Source organism: Ambystoma mexicanum, chromosome 7q, assembly GCF_040938575.1.
Source record: "Ambystoma mexicanum isolate Mex_15411 chromosome 7q, UKY_AmexF1_1, whole genome shotgun sequence".
Taxonomy (NCBI): Eukaryota; Metazoa; Chordata; class Amphibia; order Caudata; family Ambystomatidae; genus Ambystoma; species Ambystoma mexicanum.
Window position 1 is genome coordinate 644,237,651 of NC_090941.1, and position 20,436 is coordinate 644,258,086.

The 20,436-nt window shown below is 45.4% G+C and overlaps 1 protein-coding gene across 2 annotated transcripts in view; it reads right to left on the reverse strand.

Annotated features, from left to right (window-relative positions):
- The window catches only part of LOC138528519 (cilia- and flagella-associated protein 337-like), an 875,503-nt gene that overhangs the window by 36,129 nt on the left and 818,938 nt on the right, over positions 1-20,436 (reverse strand). The gene's annotated exons all lie outside the window — the stretch shown is intronic.

Below are 20,436 nucleotides of genomic sequence, written 5' to 3' on the forward strand. Positions count from 1 at the left end.
ACACATGACAGACCTACAGCCACAGAAACTACTAATACATCACATCATCATTACTCCAATTATGAAAACAAAAATAATATCCACCACTTGGTTCTTGGTAGCAGCAGGTGACAGAGTCAGTTTATTGATCTGCATCTGCAGAGAAAGAAGACAGGGAAACTGGCTGAGTGTTCCCATACCAATACAAGGTAAGCCGACATGCTAATTCATCGAATTTTTATGTGGTTTGAGAGAATGAAAATCCTACATGTATGTGAAACATTTATTTTGATCATCCTTCCTATACCCCATACATCCTTTAATCTTGAGCACCACAGTGGAGGAGTCACACCTCCAGCTTCCATGTCACACGATGTATTCTCTTACGTTCAGATGGGTTATGCCATTGTACGTAAGCGTTAGCTGCCTAGTTACCACTAACCCATGTGTTATCCTTACCACTAATCTTCCTTCTGATGCCTCATGCTTCATATCATACACGGCATAGCCTTGTTCTGAACAGGGTCTCGCTTCACAGCCACACAGCCTTACAGGGCTGTCTCTTTTCTGCACCAACCAATCATAGGGCTTAGCGTCCCTCTGCTTTATACACAGATAGCCATGTTTGAGGTGCTTTACTTTGCAGGACGTGCAGTGCCTTTATTCACCTTGAACATGTGAAATTATTCACTCAGTATTCAGAGTCTCATCGTGCAACCTAAAATGTCACCACTGTTGTACTTTGATAAAGCTTTATTAAGGAAATGATGTCATTGTGGAAAAGGCTACGTTTTACTGCTTTTTTGAATCGCAGATCAGCCTGCGTTTTGTGGAGAGGGGAGGACAGGAAAAGTTTGAAAAGCGCGAGGAAATAAAGAACCTCATGCATAAATTGCACAATGGAAGATGCAAACTATACTTTACTTTACTCAATGGGTAACCATCAGTCATGCTTTGAAAGAAGACTTTGAAAGAAGATTTGCTGCAGGCACATCTGAGAGGTTTGGTGTGAGTAAATGGGCATTCAGGTTCTGATTGTGCTAGGGGTGGCCAAGGTCTGTAATTAGCAGGATCGTGGAGAGACAAGGTGGGTGAGTCAGAGAGGCTGGACAATGAGGAATGCAAGGAAGCAAAGTGAGTTGCCTGGTCATGTGCCAGGACCAATTGTGGAAGACTACAGAGTGGTGTCCCACATGTTGTGGTGGCTGTTGAAGAAAAGGATTTCCGTTTTTGTCGGGTTCATTTTGAGATACATGGCATGATGTTTATCATAAGTGGAAGGTGTGTGAGGGTGCTCAACCTATTTCCACCCTTAATGTGATCTGCATGTTCTCAGCCTACATATCGTGGGAGAAAACAAAGGATTATATGGAGTCAGGGAGCATCAGTAAATCTTTTGGAAGCAAGGCAAGGGACCTGTGGTACCGAACCGGTAACTGGAGCAACATGTGATCTGCAGGGAAGCTTGCGGGGGTGGGGGGGGGAAATTTGGTTCCCGTGAGTACGATAGCAATCAATCCAGTGAAGCATTGGACTTTGGAGTCCATTAATAATCTTTTTCTACCTGTTCAAGCGAATGGAATGGTGAGGCATGTCAACCACAGATGAAGGGTCAAATGAAATTAAGTTCCAGAAAGCCCAGCCATCTGATAAGAGCAGGTGTTCTCAAGAATGGATCCAAACGTAGATTATACAGCTCTTCCAAGGTAAAAGCCCAACTGGAATTGTCTAGAAAGGGCATTTAACCTTGGGAACTGATGTAAGGTTACACCTGACAATTCAGGTAAGTTATTTAACAGTTCCTTTATTCCAGTTACTCTTAATTCTACATCCTTACATGAGAGGAACCCACTGGCTCCCTTCACCCAAGCTACATCTTCCAACTGCCTGGGATAGAACACCAGCACACAAGCATTACCCCACTCCTGCATCAACATTCTCATCTACCAACATTCTCTCTGACCTCACGCATTCCAGATTAGCTTGCATCCATCTATCCATCAATCCATCCATCCATACATACAGCAAACCACTTCACAACACACCTCCCTTCCTTACCAGATACATACATCATTTGCACTCATATATCCAACTCCAAGCATCACGTTGACAGAACCATGCCAATTGTGAAATAGAGAAGAGGCCGCACCAACGCCAATGTAGCAACCGAAAAACAGGTGGAAGCCACATATGTTCTCACCCACATACACCAGACAGTAAGCACCTCTGAAAAAACGAACCACCCCTCCCATGCACACAAGTAAAACCAACCAGATACACCACATGTTACACAGCAAATACTCACCACATAGTCCCACTACTCATCACTCAGACATTTAAAGAGCAATCAAGCTCCCACCACCATGTGTAGTCATATTCATGACACCTTCCAAGAGCATTAACGCTGCTCTATAACACGGCATACATGGCACATGATCCACCTCTATGTGAAGTCACTCACTTTTGCCCCACCTCTACATGTAGTTGCCATCCACGCCATGAGAACACTTACGCTGCTCTGTAACCATGGGAAAACATCAATTACAAAAAATCCCACTGAACAGCTTCCTTCCCTTACCGTGCTGAGTGAACCAACTTGGATGTATGTGTACTAAATTTTTGCATACTTAAACCTAAACAAAAGGGCACTTCACCTTTTAATTATCGAAAAATACTCATATTTTATTGTTTATCACACCATATTGACAATTCTAATATACACAATTAAAAATATTCCAAACACATATTCAACAATAAGTCATTGTATGTACATCTTTCTTCATTACAAATGAAGGCATAGACATATCTACTTAGACAAACCTTTTATATGCCTTACTGGGGGTGTGTTCTCTTTTATAGAACGAACCCCACTCTTATTTCTGCCCTTCCTAATTTCTCTGGGCAAAGCGGACTGTGCCAACACTTTTATAAAAATGTGTTTCTAGGACCAGCATGGAAATATATCTTTAAGAATAGGCTAGGTCAGTAATCCCTATGGCGAATCCTGCTGGTACTGTCTTCAGGGCACATAGGCTTAGTTCATATAGTGGTTTTTGCCCACTTAATGGTTTGTCGTAATTTGCAATCTTTCTAAAAGACAAATAAAACAGTTGCATTTTAAAATAAGGTTAAAATAAAACATTTTTTATGCAAAAAGCGAAATACATCTGTTACGGTTTCAACTCTTTTGGCATTATAGACAGCAGGGATACATAATTGGTTAAGTGGTCTAGATTATTGTCCACTACCACACTTCATCTTATATTCAACATGATTTAATCTCTTCATTTAATGTGTCTGCAAAAATGCATTTTACCCTTTGAAACTTGATTTCCTTGGGCTGACCATCTCTTTCCAACACATATTTGTTAAAAGACTTCTTCTAAGCGGTGGGGGAGGGGGGGAAGGGGGGGGAGGGGAAGAGGGAGAAGGGAGGGGAGAAGGAGAGAAAAGGGGGATATCACATGTCTCTATATGATAATTTATCACCCTATTCTCAGTGTAAGTAAGCTGAACGCTCACCTTTCGCTAGATCTTCAATCTTTTCTCGTGCGGGCTAGTTCCTGTTAGCGCTGTGCGGGCACTATTGCTGCTAAATGGAGTTCTCTTTGTCTAAGGGACGGGGCGTCTCCCTACTAGTATGTGGCTTTGCTCTGGAACAGAAGAAATAAGCCATTGTTACTTGTCAAGACGATGTCAGTGGTCACCTCCACACCCTCTTTTTTTGGAAATGAGGTTTGTTAGAGTGATAAAATCTACTACCTTCAATTTTCCTTCATTTCTATAGGGGGACTTCATCTCTCATCGCCGTTCATGCGGCCACCCGAGGCATGTTCTAATTAAAACAGAAACATATGGTGAAAAACGGGGGGAACGACATTAGATAGCTCTATAATGGATCCCACACTATTCAATGTATACTTTGTCCCTCCGTCTCACCTCATGGGTCTGTGTGCCGACTGATATCCCGTGCACGGTGTGTCTGCAGTCGAGCGTGCCGCTCGCGGTAAAACGTCTGCTGCTCGGTCGTACTACGAGCCTACTAACGCTCTTGTTTCATTTTAAGCAGATAGTGTGTCACATGATATTTGTGCGTACCTGCGTCTCGTGATGTAACGTGACCCTCAGTCCTTCTCTTAAAGGTATACCTATACTATTTAAGTGTCGCTGCTCTTAACATGACGCGCAAACACACGACCTCCAAGTGCCACACGCCAGGAAATCCAGCGTCTCTAATGCGCTTCTGTCATGGTACAATTGGCATATGCCATGCCGTTTTGTGCTATTCACTTATTCTCTTATAAGATGTTACGTATTTCACAGACAGGGTACATGTTGTAAAAAAAAAAAAAAACTCCTAAGGTAATAGAGATCTAAAGCTAAAACAAACAGAACAGAAATGGATATATTCCCTAGACACTGTAAGAAACGGATTAAATATTTCCATTGAATGGTCCCTTTTCATACATGACAAAATATGAACAAGACATCTGGGTTAGGAGTTTTTTTACAACATGTACCCTGTCTGTGAAATACGTAACATCTTATAAGAGAATAAGTGAATAGCACAAAACGGCATGGCATATGCCAATTGTACCATGACAGAAGCGCATTAGAGACGCTGGATTTCCTGGCGTGTGGCACTTGGAGGTCGTGTGTTTGCGCGTCATGTTAAGAGCAGCGACACTTAAATAGTATAGGTATACCTTTAAGAGAAGGACTGAGGGTCACGTTACATCACGAGACGCAGGTACGCACAAATATCATGTGACACACTATCTGCTTAAAATGAAACAAGAGCGTTAGTAGGCTCGTAGTACGACCGAGCAGCAGACGTTTTACCGCGAGCGGCACGCTCGACTGCAGACACACCGTGCACGGGATATCAGTCGGCACACAGACCCATGAGGTGAGACGGAGGGACAAAGTATACATTGAATAGTGTGGGATCCATTATAGAGATATCTAATGTCGTTCCCCCCGTTTTTCACCATATGTTTCTGTTTTAATTAGAACATGCCTCGGGTGGCCGCATGAACGGCGATGAGAGATGAAGTCCCCCTATAGAAATGAAGGAAAATTGAAGGTAGTAGATTTTATCACTCTAACAAACCTCATTTCCAAAAAAAGAGGGTGTGGAGGTGACCACTGACATCGTCTTGACAAGTAACAATGGCTTATTTCTTCTGTTCCAGAGCAAAGCCACATACTAGTAGGGAGACGCCCCGTCCCTTAGACAAAGAGAACTCCATTTAGCAGCAATAGTGCCCGCACAGCGCTAACAGGAACTAGCCCGCACGAGAAAAGATTGAAGATCTAGCGAAAGGTGAGCGTTCAGCTTACTTACACTGAGAATAGGGTGATAAATTATCATATAGAGACATGTGATATCCCCCTTTTCTCTCCTTCTCCCCTCCCTTCTCCCTCTTCCCCCTCCCCCCCCTTCCCCCCCCTCCCCCACCGCTTAGAAGAAGTCTTTTAACAAATATGTGTTGGAAAGAGATGGTCAGCCCAAGGAAATCAAGTTTCAAAGGGTAAAATGCATTTTTGCAGACACATTAAATGAAGAGATTAAATCATGTTGAATATAAGATGAAGTGTGGTAGTGGACAATAATCTAGACCACTTAACCAATTATGTATCCCTGCTGTCTATAATGCCAAAAGAGTTGAAACCGTAACAGATGTATTTCGCTTTTTGCATAAAAAATGTTTTATTTTAACCTTATTTTAAAATGCAACTGTTTTATTTGTCTTTTAGAAAGATTGCAAATTACGACAAACCATTAAGTGGGCAAAAACCACTATATGAACTAAGCCTATGTGCCCTGAAGACAGTACCAGCAGGATTCGCCATAGGGATTACTGACCTAGCCTATTCTTAAAGATATATTTCCATGCTGGTCCTAGAAACACATTTTTATAAAAGTGTTGGCACAGTCCGCTTTGCCCAGAGAAATTAGGAAGGGCAGAAATAAGAGTGGGGTTCGTTCTATAAAAGAGAACACACCCCCAGTAAGGCACATAAAAGGTTTGTCTAAGTAGATATGTCTATGCCTTCATTTGTAATGAAGAAAGATGTACATACAATGACTTATTGTTGAATATGTGTTTGGAATATTTTTAATTGTGTATATTAGAATTGTCAATATGGTGTGATAAACAATAAAATATGAGTATTTTTCGATAATTAAAAGGTGAAGTGCCCTTTTGTTTAGGTTTAAGTATGCAAAAATTTAGTACACATACATCCAAGTTGGTTCACTCAGCACGGTAAGGGAAGGAAGCTGTTCAGTGGGATTTTTTGTAATTGGTGTTCCATTATCCTCACCCACTCAGCCCCTAAAAAGAGGATAGGTACAGCTCAAGCAACATTCAATACCATGGGAAAACATGCCACTCATCCACACTTCTGGTACTACTTGGTACTTAAATCTCCCAGCCAATCCAAATCCAGTACTCATATGTACACATCTAGAACCCTTTAGATACAACCATATCTATAAGCTACACATCCAAACATCCGGTACCACTTATGTGCTACAACATAACGGCCGGTACTACTCACGCAGCACAAAATGTACCTCACATAAGGCATATTTAACAAAGATCTGACACCAGGCACAATATCTCTTCATCCACTCTAACCACACGGCACTGAACAATGTTATGGTGCTCAATAAATCACAGTTTTCTCAGTCACCCCACTCTAGCACAATGGCACACACCCAAGAACATTTCGTCTAAACTACTCAATAGCTATCCAATGCATCTCATACAGACATTTCTTTTAAATATCCTTACTGTTCTGCTGTAGTTCTAAACCCACAAATCCCTCCAAACAAGTGACTATACACTTTTTAAAGTCTATGCTACCCAAGCAGCTCTAAACCTGAAAATCCATCAAAATTGTAGTTTTAGTTGGTAACATTAATTCGTATCAGCCTATGTTGCAGTTTATTGCATTTCCTTTTAGTGCCTCATACATGCCCATACCACCCTTATGAACAAAAGCCACAAAACATGCACATTTAAAACACTTAACGTACCCTTTCATAAGAGTCCCTTTTGCAGAGCAACAACTATACATTAACAGGCTAAAAAACATTATTGCATACAGTAAAAAGTGTGAAAACTATGATGGTCACATGTATTAAACATGACCCTATCTGGACATTTGCACAAATAAATGTGAAATCACTTCCCTGCAACAATTTCATCAAAATCTCTGCTTGCAAGTCATTACTATACTTGGGAGCACTTTGCTTTGCAGAGCACCGCTGCACCATTTTGCTTAAAGTCCACCTGCTTCCTCGGACGGGCTATGAACACTACGCCGCAGAGTTCCAACCCTTTTTAGTTTGGCTATTAGGTGGCGCTGAAATCGTTACCTTTAGGCTGAAACTGTTGACATTGAAATAAGACCTTTTACATAAGAGCTTCAACTCTGGGGTTTGGACGATGGTCTCTAATGCTTTTCAATGGAGATGCTGTTTGAGGATGGATACACAGTGTATTTGGTGTTGTTTGGCTATGGATCCCCTTCATTTCCCTGCCACTAGCCATGTTAATCCCTATGGCTAATCACACCCACTCCTGCCCGTCTTGGAACTCTTTGAGCTCTGAACTCTTCCATGGAGGCAGCCATCTTGGGTGACTGTCTCTAAAGGAGCTCTCTGGAAACAAGCCAAAACTAGGATCCATTTTTGAATGGGAAAGATACCATGCATCTGACTTGTTTCTTTTTTACACTGATGAGAATACTTTCGACAGCAGTAAATATTTCTGTCCCTTCTTCATTTGGTTTCCTTGTTGAAAAACACTACCAAGCTTTGGCGAGTGAATGCAAAATATTAATTATAACTAAGTAGTGTAGCACCAGGACACAGCTATCGCTTTCTTAATATTCAACAGTAAAGAGGCACCTTCTACCAAGACATCTGTAACTAAGACGCACACAATCTGGGCTCTCATAATATTTGTATGTTTATATAGACTGCAAGAAGGGACCGGATGGAGGCAGGAGGAAGCACGGCTGCTGCCAGGCTGGGGACGTTGAGGCCTCTGCACAACAGGAAGAAGGCAAAGCGTGCACCGCAGAGCATGCATCACTTCCCTCGACCACCAACCATTGGGTCCCACCACCCAGCCTACATCTTCCAACTGCCTGGGATGGAACACCAGCACACAAGCATTCCCTCACTTCAGCATCGACATTCTCACCTTCCAACATTCTCATGCATTCCAGACTAGCTTGCATCCATCCATCCAGCAAAGTGATTCACAACATTAACCTTGATCCCTGGGTTCGAGCACTCTCTGGACCTGGGAACCATTAATGATGATGACAGTTTTTCTGTTGGTGTTGTCATGGGACCACATGAGATTAAAAAATGAGGAGAAGCCAGTGGGGGGTGGGGGGAGTCATCTGGACCAGAAGGCAGCCAGAGAATGGCAGAATCCTGTGAGCTGCAGGAGACCAGAGATGGAGGTGAATCTCAGTGGATTGCTTGCCCATGTCTGAGATGGACACAGTGAGCAGTGATGAGGAGACAGTGAGACACTCCCACCATGATGCCTGTTCAAGATGTGGAGCTGCTTGCAGGAGTCCAGGCGGCAAGGTCACTGTAAGAGAAATGCAGAGTTATTTGTCCTGAATGCTGAGCCCACACTGTGGAGAAAGAGGTTGGCACTGGCAGAGAAGCAGTGAGAACGGGAATGGGTAAGCAGGGCCATTCTAGCGAGGCGTGCACATGCTGAGCCGATCTGCAGTAAGAAGTAACATTTTTACGATGGGCATGAACTGAAGATAGAAGGATCAAGAGGCCAAAGTGCAGCAAGGCAAACAATAAGGAGACAAGGAGGCTGAGAACAAACACAGAGGAATGGTGACACCAAGAGTCTTTGCATGGAGGGGAATTCCAACACAGGGCAGTGAAAGTGGAGAAACATTGCATTGAAGGAAATAAAGTCTGTGTTCTGAGGACCCTGTGAGGAAGAAGCTATTTGGAAAATTATTAAAGTGGAGAAGCACTGAAACGTGGAAATTGAAGTTTGAATTTCTGAATTACTTGGAGGAAAAATGCTGTAAAGGAGAATCCACAAAGTGGAGAGAGATTGCATACTACGAGCTGAAGTCCATGCTCCCGGAACCCTTTGCTAAAGAGACTAAGTGTACCAACATTTTGTACTGGGAAATGAAGTCCGCATTGCCAGAAACTTCTGAGAAAGAGACTGAGCATATCAAAATTGCCTACTGGAAACTTTAGTCCACATTCCCAGAGGGCTTTGCGAAAGAGCTTGAATTTAACAAGATTGAATACTGTGAATTATAACAAAACTATGTCAATGTAAAAGTCAAAGTTCTGCGAATGAGATGAAGTGTGTACAATAACTTCATTTTGGGGGCAGAAGCCCACGTTTCCAGACCAATTTAAAAAGAGACTCTGAGCTGAATCACTCCCTGGTATCAATTGACATCAAGGATCCTAGAGCTTGAACAAGAGACCAATTGAAATCTGGCCATTGACCAGACTAACTCACGAGACCCAAACCACCTCACAAATCTTGCATTAATTAACATCTTTAAATGTAAAGCCTGGCATAACATGGTCTGTCAAGAGAGACCAGCCCACCTCCATCTTTACACACACTGTGATTTGGATCGGATAGATCAATGATTTGTTCGTTATATAGGGCAACTAGAAGGCAACATTTTGTCAATATTTGCAAGTGTTTAATACCTGTGACTACAGTCTGAGATTAACTTACATAATGAGTAAAAACAGGATACAGATTCTTGACTGGACTATTACAAATATTTGATGATAAGAGCCATAATACAATGTTTACAAAGGTTATTAGTACTAACTGTATGCATACAATGCCCCTTAGGTACACATAAAAAGTAATATTACATATTGTTAGCTCATGAGAACAAAATTAATCTGTTCTCTATTGTCTGATTACTTAAAGGGACCCGAACGAAAAATTACTGATTGGTTTAGAGACTGAATTTTAACAGTCAATAAAAACAAAGTCCTATCAAAAAACTTTTTAGAATTTTTTTTTTTTTACAAATGGAGTATATGTTGATTAAAATGCTCCACTGTAAGGAAGCATTTTATATAGATTTTTGGTTTGTCATCAAATATTCCCACTTTCATATTTTGGAAAGTGAATAACATGCACAACGTGTTTACACTGGCACTTTATGGAGGAGACAGGTGTTCCTACAACATATACTTATATAGTTGTAACAGACAACATGTTATTTGTACCCTGTGTGATGGATCCATAGACACAAGACTCACAAATATATTTCACATACCTTATTCTTGTCAGAATGGGAAGCGGGATAAACCCCTACAGGTCCTAGAGAATTAACTTCATAAGAAGGTTCCTGTGTCTTAACAACCAAAAAGGTGTAGGAACGGCTAAAAAATATAGGGCACGCAGTGTCTCTTGTCTGGCTGAAATACTGGTCTTCATCTGGATCTCTGTCTAAATATAGTCTCAGGGATAAAGAGCCCTGCATGCTTCTTGACAGTGTCAGGGATATGGCACCCAGAATTCTACTGGTACCAGAAAGGTTGTAGGGTCCAGCTCACTTCTAGGGATATAGTGTCCTGCTCACTTTCAGTCAGTCCCAAACACTCTTCCACTTCCCACTCTTTGGTAGACCTGGACTGCTCACCTCCCCTTGGTCTTTCAAGTCCCTTAGTTCTGGCAGGTCCTTTGGCTCTCTCAGCCACCTTGCATCTCTCAGCTCGCTTAGGACCTTCATCACCCTTAAGTCTATCTGCTGTCTTGGCATCTTCAGCCAGTGGTAGTTCACACTCACTCGCCAGTCTTGTGTTCATCAGGTGCTTCTTTTTTCCTTTGAGTTCTCTCCCTCCTCTACTGTGTTTTTCTTACAATACTTTCACCCCAAAGAAAAAGGGATCAACGAGAATACACAGCTCAGTTGTTTCTTCTGCGGGTGCTGCAGTCTCTTTAAATGGTCCCCTGGCAATGTGGGCTCAGGCAGATGTCCTACCTGCCATATGCTGCTCCTTGTTTAGTGGACAGCTCAGGTGTTATTGGCCACCTCTGTGGCTGTTGTAAGATGTTCCTTGTTGAGGTTTCAGTTACCAATTGGTAATTGGACTCAAGCAGGGAAATACCAGGCTTCGTTCTGAGTGCCCACTGTGAGAAACCTGAGGCTATTCTCCCAAGTAGTCCTTGAGAATCCCTTATTCAGGTGGCCATGGAAGGGCTGGCGCTCTCAGATCCCAACCCTGGGGGTGCACGAGCAAGGGTGGATCACCTGGCTAGGGGAGCCCGGAGTTATGCTCAGGGGAATGCCCAAAGGGAGACGTAGTATTATACCGAGGAGGAAGGTGAGGGGGACGAAGTCCCTGAGGTTTTCTTTGGTTACTCCACTTCTACCTCCCTTCCACCCAAAGAAGCTCCCTTAATAAAATCCTATCACCACTGCACCTCTGGTAAACCAACTAGGAGCCCAAACCCTGTTACACTCGGAAACTACCTCTCCCAGAATCCCTGTTTTCCTATGTCATACCCGAATACTCCCAGTCATTTTCCTTCCCGTCCCTCTGATTATTATTTCCTGCACTCCCAACCTGCTCGGATAAAACACTACCGTTCCCACAATCACCCTTGTTTATTTCATGATAAAAATCATGATCATTCCTGTTTACTTTACCAACCCTATCAATCTCACCCTTCTGAAGATACCAACCCGCCTAGGACGAAAAATATAATTATTCATGACAAACCCCCCCATTTTTGACACAAACACTTTCTTACTCCGTGTAAGATGGCAGACTAACCGTAGAGCCGTTTACCTGTCATGTCCCGACACAAGAATCAGGCAGAGTGAGGCAATTAACCAGAATCACACACACCTGACAGCCCTTTCCTCCCTGCAGGGATAAAGTGTGATAAAAGGTGGATCACAAGCGCACAAGACGAGCAAGACAGACCGCATGATGTGAGACCTAACTCAGCACGCAGTTCAAGAGGATAAAGATACCACATACAGAGGGGGTGACAAGGAGAGAAGCAACCTTGTCCTTTCTGACCAAGGCCCGTGAATCCTCCACAGAAAGAATCATAAGACCGAAAACAATAGCCATCATGTGTTGCAGCAGATGTCTATGGTAGACGAGACCCTCCTCTGTTGATAACCAAACCAAGGAGAGACGCTGGTCTCCATGGTACCAACCTTGACTCAAAGGAGAAGAAAGCCAAGCGGTTCGTCACAGCTGGTGAGTCGAGAAGAGGGTCGATAAGAAACCGAGCTGTGTTGAATGAAAAGTAGCAAGCAGCTTATTGAACTGTGAAAGGCTTAAAGAGATGTAAAAAGGGGAAAAGCAGCAACAGAGGAATCCAGCACCACGTGGGTGCTCATGCAGGAAAGACTGGGTGATTACCCGATGATAGAAACTACTGTAACCAGAAGGCCTTGTGAATAGGCGAAAAGAGGTCAAAGTGGTCATACAGGGGTCTTGTAAAATCCTTTATATCATCGAAAGTCTTTGACCTACAGATGATTGTGAAGGAAAGGGAGATGAATCCCGCTTGGTGAAATTAGCAAATGAACTATGTGTCGTAAAAGTTGGCAAGAGTGAACCCGGCAGAGGGATGCTAACGAAAAGGGGAGAGGCCTGAAGTCCCTATGAACAGTGTGTTGACAGGAGTGAACCCGACCGAGGGATGTCCACAGTGAACTGTTTCGCAAAAGGTGGCCAGAGTGAACCCGGCAGAGGGAGGCCGACAACCAGGGGTGAACCCTACCAACAGGCCCTCCTCTACGCAGTCTGAGTAGATATAAGTCCAAAATGCGGGGCAGGACCTTAACCCCACGGCATCCCTCACACCCAGCCGCAAGTCTGCGGCACCTCAGAAGCCAATATCTGATTGGCCCTTTTCTTTCCTCGCTGAACTGTGTTCCATTCCCCCGGGACGGCCCTGTTGCAGGCTGGGCCAGCTGAGACAATTGGAGGTCCAGCAGCTTTGCTCCCTCCTCGGTCGAGAACACTGTGCGTACCTTATTGTCCATTTTAAATTGCATGTCCACCTATATCTAATTTGACGGCACCGAAGTTCCTCTGTGATGGATTTCCACCTACGTCTTCGCTGAAGCGTGTTTTGGGAGTCTTCCTGGTATATCTGGACCGAGGAGTCTCTAAATTGGATCTTATTCACCCTTCTTGCCTCTCCCAGAATTCCTTCTTTGGTCTTAAAATCATGAAACTTAACAACTATATTACAGGGAGGGCAGTCTGCAGAGTTCCTCTTTGGGCCTACCCTGTGGGCCCTGTCAATCCCGAGAGCAGCCTCGGGACCTTCTGGTTGGAGCTATTGAAAGAGTTGCCTGACACAACTCTCAATATCGTCCCCTTCCGTGCACTCCTTAAGGAATTTGCTACGTATGTTCTCCCTCCTTGCTCTGTTCTCTAGATCTTCACACTTAGTAAGCAGGGCTTCGGTGTCCTCTTTAAGAGCAGTCAGAGACCCCCGGACCTCTCTTAACTTCGATGCCAGGTCGGCTGTTGATCGTTCACCTTGGTCCACTCTGTCTCCCAGCTCCCCAATCTCCTTCCGCACCTCTCTGGTTGATATCTCAGAGTGCAGAGATTCACAAATGTCTCTCCTTAAAGCATCCAGTGTATGAATTAGAAAGTCTGCCGTGAGCTGCTGGGCGCACGGCCCTGGCTGAGGCACATCATTCGTATCTCCCTCCATGTCTTCCTGCTGTACCGGCCTCTTCACTAGGAATTGCTGGATGTCTTGCCTGCCTTGTGCATTTCCCCTCCGTTTGTCCTCCGATTTCAGATAGTAGGTGGGCAGACTTCAAAGATGCCTGCCTGCTTTCAAGAGTAGCCTTTCGAGGCAGGGTGCCCTTGGTGGCCATTGGCGGTTCTGGGGGCCACAATCTCTTCCATGCTCTTTGTACACAGCGTGTGGTCACATTGCGGGGCTCCCATCAGCTCTGGGGTTTTAAGTGTCACTCCACCAATGCGCCGGCTGGACCTCTACTTCATGCACCTTTCGGGGCTGTTCCCCAGCTATCTGTCCCAAGAATGATTAAAAGTTTGTCTCTCACCTCCTCATTCTACTCCAGGCAGGTGGTCCCCTAGAATTGGAGGTGCCATCATCACTGTGGGGGTCCCTTATTTGCAGCCCTGCCAAGAACACTTCTCCATTAGATAAATGATAGGGCAGCAGAGTTCTTTCAAGAGACGGTGGCGGGCAGTGCCTACAACTCCAGGATCTTTGTTTTCCCTTAGCCCTTGGGGGGGTCTCGTGAAGTCCAAGACTGCTGAAGCTGGTGCATGCAGGTACCCCTCGTCACTGTGGGGGGGTCAGTATTAGTGGGCCCGGTGCCCACCTACCTTCACTACCTCTGTAATGTATGGCTGGTTGGGGGGCCACTGGCACCATGGCGATGGGTCTCTTCACAGCGGGTGGTGCTCCTCCCAGCCTGGTCTCACTCTCGCAGCCGCTCCTCACATCATAAGCTTTCTGCTCCCGGGCCGCGGCATCTCTTTGTGGAACGCTGCACTCGCAGTCTGTGACTGGGAGGAGCCCCCAGCCTGCGACCCGCCACCTGGTAACAGGTGGGGCCCGCGCCACCAGTCAGGCTGCAGCCTCCATGCCCCAGGACCGCCAGAGACGGGCAACCCTGTCACGCCACGGCCACTACCGCTGCAATGTTTTTATGTCTAGAGCCCCTCCACGGCACCAGCAGCTCTCCCCTAATATGCAGGGGGATTAGAGCCGGGAAGAAGGCATGGACGGGGCATCTGGTCAACAGTGTAGGTCGGCGGATAGAGGGGGTTGAGGGCGCACGTCCTATCCCTCTGCCATCTTGACCACCTGTTTCTGGGTATTTTAATAAGATGGCTCCTTGAATTTTTTGTTAGAATTTCTTTTTTTCGAGTAGCGTCAGGGTAAATGATGGAATACATTGACATCTTGATATTCTGAGTTTGCAAAGGTGTTGGCTGCTGGTGGAAATGGATTCTATTTTAGATTTTCTAAAATAGAATCCATTTTCGACAGGACAGATATAATTCATCTTAAGTCCACAATATGTTGATATTGTCGCAGAGGTGACTTAGTGTGGTCAAGGTAAAAGGAGTGGGTTTTGAAACACCTATTTTTACCACCTGATTACAGGTTGGGAAAGCATGGGATATTTATGATATGGGGTCGTAGAAAGTACTGTATGGGATTCATAGCTGTTTCCATTAATATGGAAAACATATTTTCACAGTGCAGTATTTCATTTTATTAGTCAAAATGTTTTTATTTGATGCTTGTAAAGTCACTGGAAATTGCAACAGTTAGCAAAGAGATACCACCAGTACCACCAGTCATTACAACACTGAGTTGTGTAAAGTGGCACAGGAGGGCATCCCGAGGAGCATAATAAACCTACTACACTTCTTACTCATGTTTTTACATGAATATAGAAATGGCAAACTGCTGCATGATCTCATTCTAGTCAGACAGGTAACGGCCCTGAGTTTCTCACAAAATCCAGGAAAGTTCCCCAGATTCTAAACAACTTGGGACGTTTTTCGTGTGTCATCTTCTCGTACATGAACATACTTCAGGTCTTAGTAAACCAATAATTTAATGTGGGAGCATACATTAATTTCCATTGAACTGCAACGTTGTTCTAAGTCGTAAACAGCATTTTTGTGGTCAATACACTGTGAGCAGTGTTATGAGAGCATTCCACCTAGATAGTGTCCCCCAAAAGACATAGGAGCTCATTTTCTAAAGTGGTGTAACGTGAATTATAGGCTTAAAAGCCTTTAATAAGACTTGTATGCCTTTCACTTACGCCACAACACATTTTCAATCATTTGTATGGCGGAGAGGACGGGCGGAAGACAACTTGCGTTTCCGATTCCTTCCTTACTCTCCACTATAAAAATGATCCAGCATAAACGTTGGCATGGATTTTCATTCCGGCGCAAATGCTAGAGATCTCTATGGAGTCTGTCAGCTTTATGCACCAGCATGGCTGGCAGTGTGTACAATTACAATTAAAGCTGCCCGACATGCAAGCATGTTGGGCAGCTTTATTTTAGCCGCAAGTGCTGCTTGCAATGTGGGTGTGGTAAGCAGTATTTGCAATTAAAAGTAAATGCTGCCTCTCACGCAAGTATACCAGACAGCGTTTACTCACTTTGCATGGCGGTGTGCAAAAGTGCAAGGCAACAGGCAACAAACATGCGTGTACGGCGCCTTTTGCTCTGCACATTTGCACTCAGAGGGATTCATTGCGAGTGAGGCGGAACGGGTTAACGAGTTCCGCTAAAGGAGGCGGACCTGTTAAACCCGTTCCGCCTCATTACAAGCTCCCCTCACGGGACCCGGTAAGTAACACCTGGTCAAACCAGGCGTCCTTACCGGGTCCCGCAAGGGGAAGAGGGAGCAAACAACGGACCACTCGTATTCGACCCGTTGTTTGCTCCCTCTCCCATTCCCATTGAGCCCTATCGGGGCTCAAATGGGAATGGGGAAGGTCGGGGCCCGGGTTCCTGGAGGGAGGAATTACCGGGCCCTCCAAACTCGGAATGGCCCGGTAATTCCCCATTCTGGGAATCCGGACCCGATTTCGGCGGCAGCCATGCCGCCAATAGCGGCATGGCTACCGCCAAAGTCGTAATGAGTCCCAGAGTGTAAAAGATGAAACTTTTGTGGCAGGAACCTGGCTACATTTGAGAGCAAATGTACTAGGTTCCCACTGGCAAATTCTGTTTTTGAGCGAACAGTGTATGGGAGCTCGGGAAGCATGAACCAGTAGGGAAGGTACCAGTGCTGCCACAAATTTGCCAGCAGAGGCTTAATAGATTGTAGGTGAAATGTTTAGTATGGTATAATTCTAAATACCATCTAGAGCGTATCTATTAGGTTTGCTCAGCATGCTGTATGATGATCGAAGATTTTTTTATCCATCCTCGATATCCGTTTCCAATCTTTTTTCAATGTCCACCCAAAGAGCTCTGTGCCATCTAATAGAATAAGGAATATGGAAAGAAAGTCAACCCTCCTTGTACCCTAAGTGCTTTTAAAATGTTTAGGGGTCAGAGTTATAGTTGACGATTCTCCTCTAAATCTCCTGTGTAGGAGGGTGATGTAGGCGCTTAGGTTTGCAGCAAAGGTACAGGATGGGTAAACGGAATCTGCATTTATGTTGCTTGTGTGGTTATAACAGAGCCCAAAATGGACTGAACTGAGCTCAATTTTTCTGATGGTTTGCACAGGAATATGGAGAGTGATGAAGTTGTAATCCATGAGCCTCTTGTTTCCAGAGTCAGCACAGAGTGGGGACACGCCTGTACCAATTCAAACCAGCCCTGCATATCGCCTCAGAGTGAATTACACCTTCTGGCAGTTTGTAGTCCTGGCCCCTTCTGTATTGTATTGTATTGTATTTTATTTTATTTAATTTATATAGCACGCCGAGCCCCGAGGTAACTGGACACATTTCTTGGGTAAATATAGGGTGCATATTTACAGTTACAGGTGAAATTCACACAATTTACAAGCATAATTCGCAGGTACTACAGATAGTACACACAATTTGTAGGCATAGAGAATATACATCAGCGAGTCTATACAGTATAAAGAGTTATATTCATGAGTAATTACAGGTAAAGCAGTGTGTGGAGACTGGCGATGAAGCTGGTTAATTTTCGTTCCGACAGGGCCAGGATTTGCCCTCACAGTGGAATTCTGGCTTGCTCTCCAGGGACTGCTCCTCCCACCTGTATTATGTAATAGCCCAGGAGCTTAACTGAGTATGCGTTCTCTTGTCCTAAGTTAGCGTTGAGGCTTCGTCATAGAACAAGTGGTTTAGGATGGAGCAGAGAGTAATCCCTCTGTGTCTTAGTCGTTTGGAATGGAGTGTCTTATGCATGACACAGGGAGACTCTCTGCAACTAGCTTTTGCATTTTTTACTTGATTTTCTGTGTGGATAGCAAAGTCATTAAATTGCTCTGCCTCTAGAGCAGGCAGTGCTTTTACTTGCTCGTCAGGCACGTCATGGACATATTGGCTGGGAGACAGGGATTGACAGATTGTGGAACCAATGGATGTTTCCTTAGAATGATACAGGCATCTATTATGTGTTTCACGCCCTGGCAGAGGGGATGGGGGTAAGGGAGCAGACATAGCCAGTAACGGCCCGCCAGCCCAAGCCATGGTAGGCCAGAGCTGAGCGTGGGCCAAAGTGAGGGCCTCAGCGGGGGCTGTGACCCGTTATCGGCCATGTTCACCCCCCACCGGGGCATAACCATTTGCACCCCAGGGTTCACCTGGCTCCCTGTTGCCTCCCCACATTAACAAAAAAAAGGCTGTTACTCAGGGAAGGCCTCAGGTTGCTGGAACAGTTGGCAGAGAATGTATAGTCCCGCCAGTCACCTGATTGGCTAACGGACCTTGTCTGCGTGCGAATGGAAATTCTATTTATGGATCTCCTCCAGACAAAAGTCATTGGGCCTCATTACAAGGTTGCCGGTCTGGTAAAATCGATGCCGGTATTACCGTAGCAGCATCGTTTACCGGACCAGAGTATTAGGAGCCGTAATACCGGTGTCACCGGCATCGGCAGGGACCCGCCATGACCGGCCTCACCCTTGTCGGTATGAGCATCGACACGCATCAGCTGTGCCAGTGACACCGGCATGCTGCAGTTAAGTGCACATTAAGAGGTGCACTGACATGCAATTACCGGCATGGACATGACGGTAATAACGGATGCAATCATGCCGTTAACAACAGAATCACGGTGCAGGCGTTAATAGGAATCTGGTGTGTAGAAACCTGCCACAGGTGCACACAATCTGCACAGGTGGAGGCAATGGAGTTTGGCACAGCACACAAGGAGCACTCCCAAACACCATACCCCTCTCAAACCCACCATGATACCATTAGCACTAGCAGTACTGGAGCTGGAGGACATACATGCATTGCTACTCTTTGTGGAGGCAGTCAGCCAGAGAATGCAGCAGAGGTGCAGGGGGAGAAGGAGGATGAGATTGGGCTAGCACATACCCATTGCGCAGGCAGTTATATCCCGCAGGCAGCCACCCATCCCCTGCCTAAGGACCAGCCCATTCAACCTAACCCCTTTACAGATCCACACCCTGTACCGGCTGGACAGGGACACCATCACCACAATAGTGGACCTCATTAATGACGAACCGGGGAGCCTGATCAATATACGGACAGCGACCCCCCCCTTGCTGAAGGTAGCATCCGTGCTGCACTTCCTTGCCACAGGCACTTATCAGCACAAAGTGGGGCAGCTGCATGGAATCTCACAACCCTGTTTCTCCCGTGTGCTCAACCAGGTGCTAGTTGCACTCCTGAAACACGCAAGCGACCACATCAAGTTACCACAGACTGTGGAGGAGGTGAATGCAACCAAAATAGCATTCTATGCACTGGCAGCCATGCCAAATGTCATTGGTGCCCTCGACTGTACACATGTGGAGCTGGTTGTCCAGCATGCTATGGAGGTAGTGTACAGCAAAAGGAAGCTGTACCATTCCCTCAATGTACAGATGGTGTGCGATGCACGCAAAATCATCACGCATTGCTGTGCAAGATTCCCTGGCTCCACACATGGTGCAACACCTCACTTCCCCGCTACATGGCACGACACGCTGCACAACGTACCTGGCTGCTGGGTGAGTCTAACCACAGGGCCATGAGGGGTGTTGTTTGGGGCGGGGGTATCACAAGCATAGGCAACGTGTCTGCTGGCTGGACCATGAGGGGTGTTGATTGGGGGTGGGGGAATCACAAGCATAGGCAATGTGTCGGCTGGCGGGGCCATGAGGGGTGTTGATTGGGGGGCAATCACAAGTATAGGCAACGTGTCTGCTGGCTGGGCCATGAGGGGTGCTGATTGGGGGGGAATCACAAGCATAGGCAACATGTCTGCTGGCTGGGCCATGAGGGGTGTTGATTGGGGGGATCACAAGCATAGTCTACTGATCCATTGTACATGCACAGTCCCTTATGATTGGTAACACATCAATGAAATCTGAGGCCATCATGGATATTTGGACTTGATTTGTGAGAGTGCAGGTTCAAATTGAATGGTCTTTGAGATGGCAACTGCACCCATCCCCGTCACCCATGGATGAGCCCTAAATACACTTACCTGGGTCATTGTAAATTGAACATGTCATGTGCAGTTATGAATCCTTAGTTGCATTTAATCATGAGCACTGTACAGGCAAATTATTCACAAGTACCCTTTCTCTTGCTACCATCCAGGTGATGCCGGGTATCCCCTGAAGGGTTGGCTTATGACCCCCATCAGGCAACCAGTCAACAGGCACGAAGAGGACTACAACCGTGCACATGCACGCACTTGTGTCACCATTGAGCAGACATGTGGCCTGTTCAAGGCCCAGT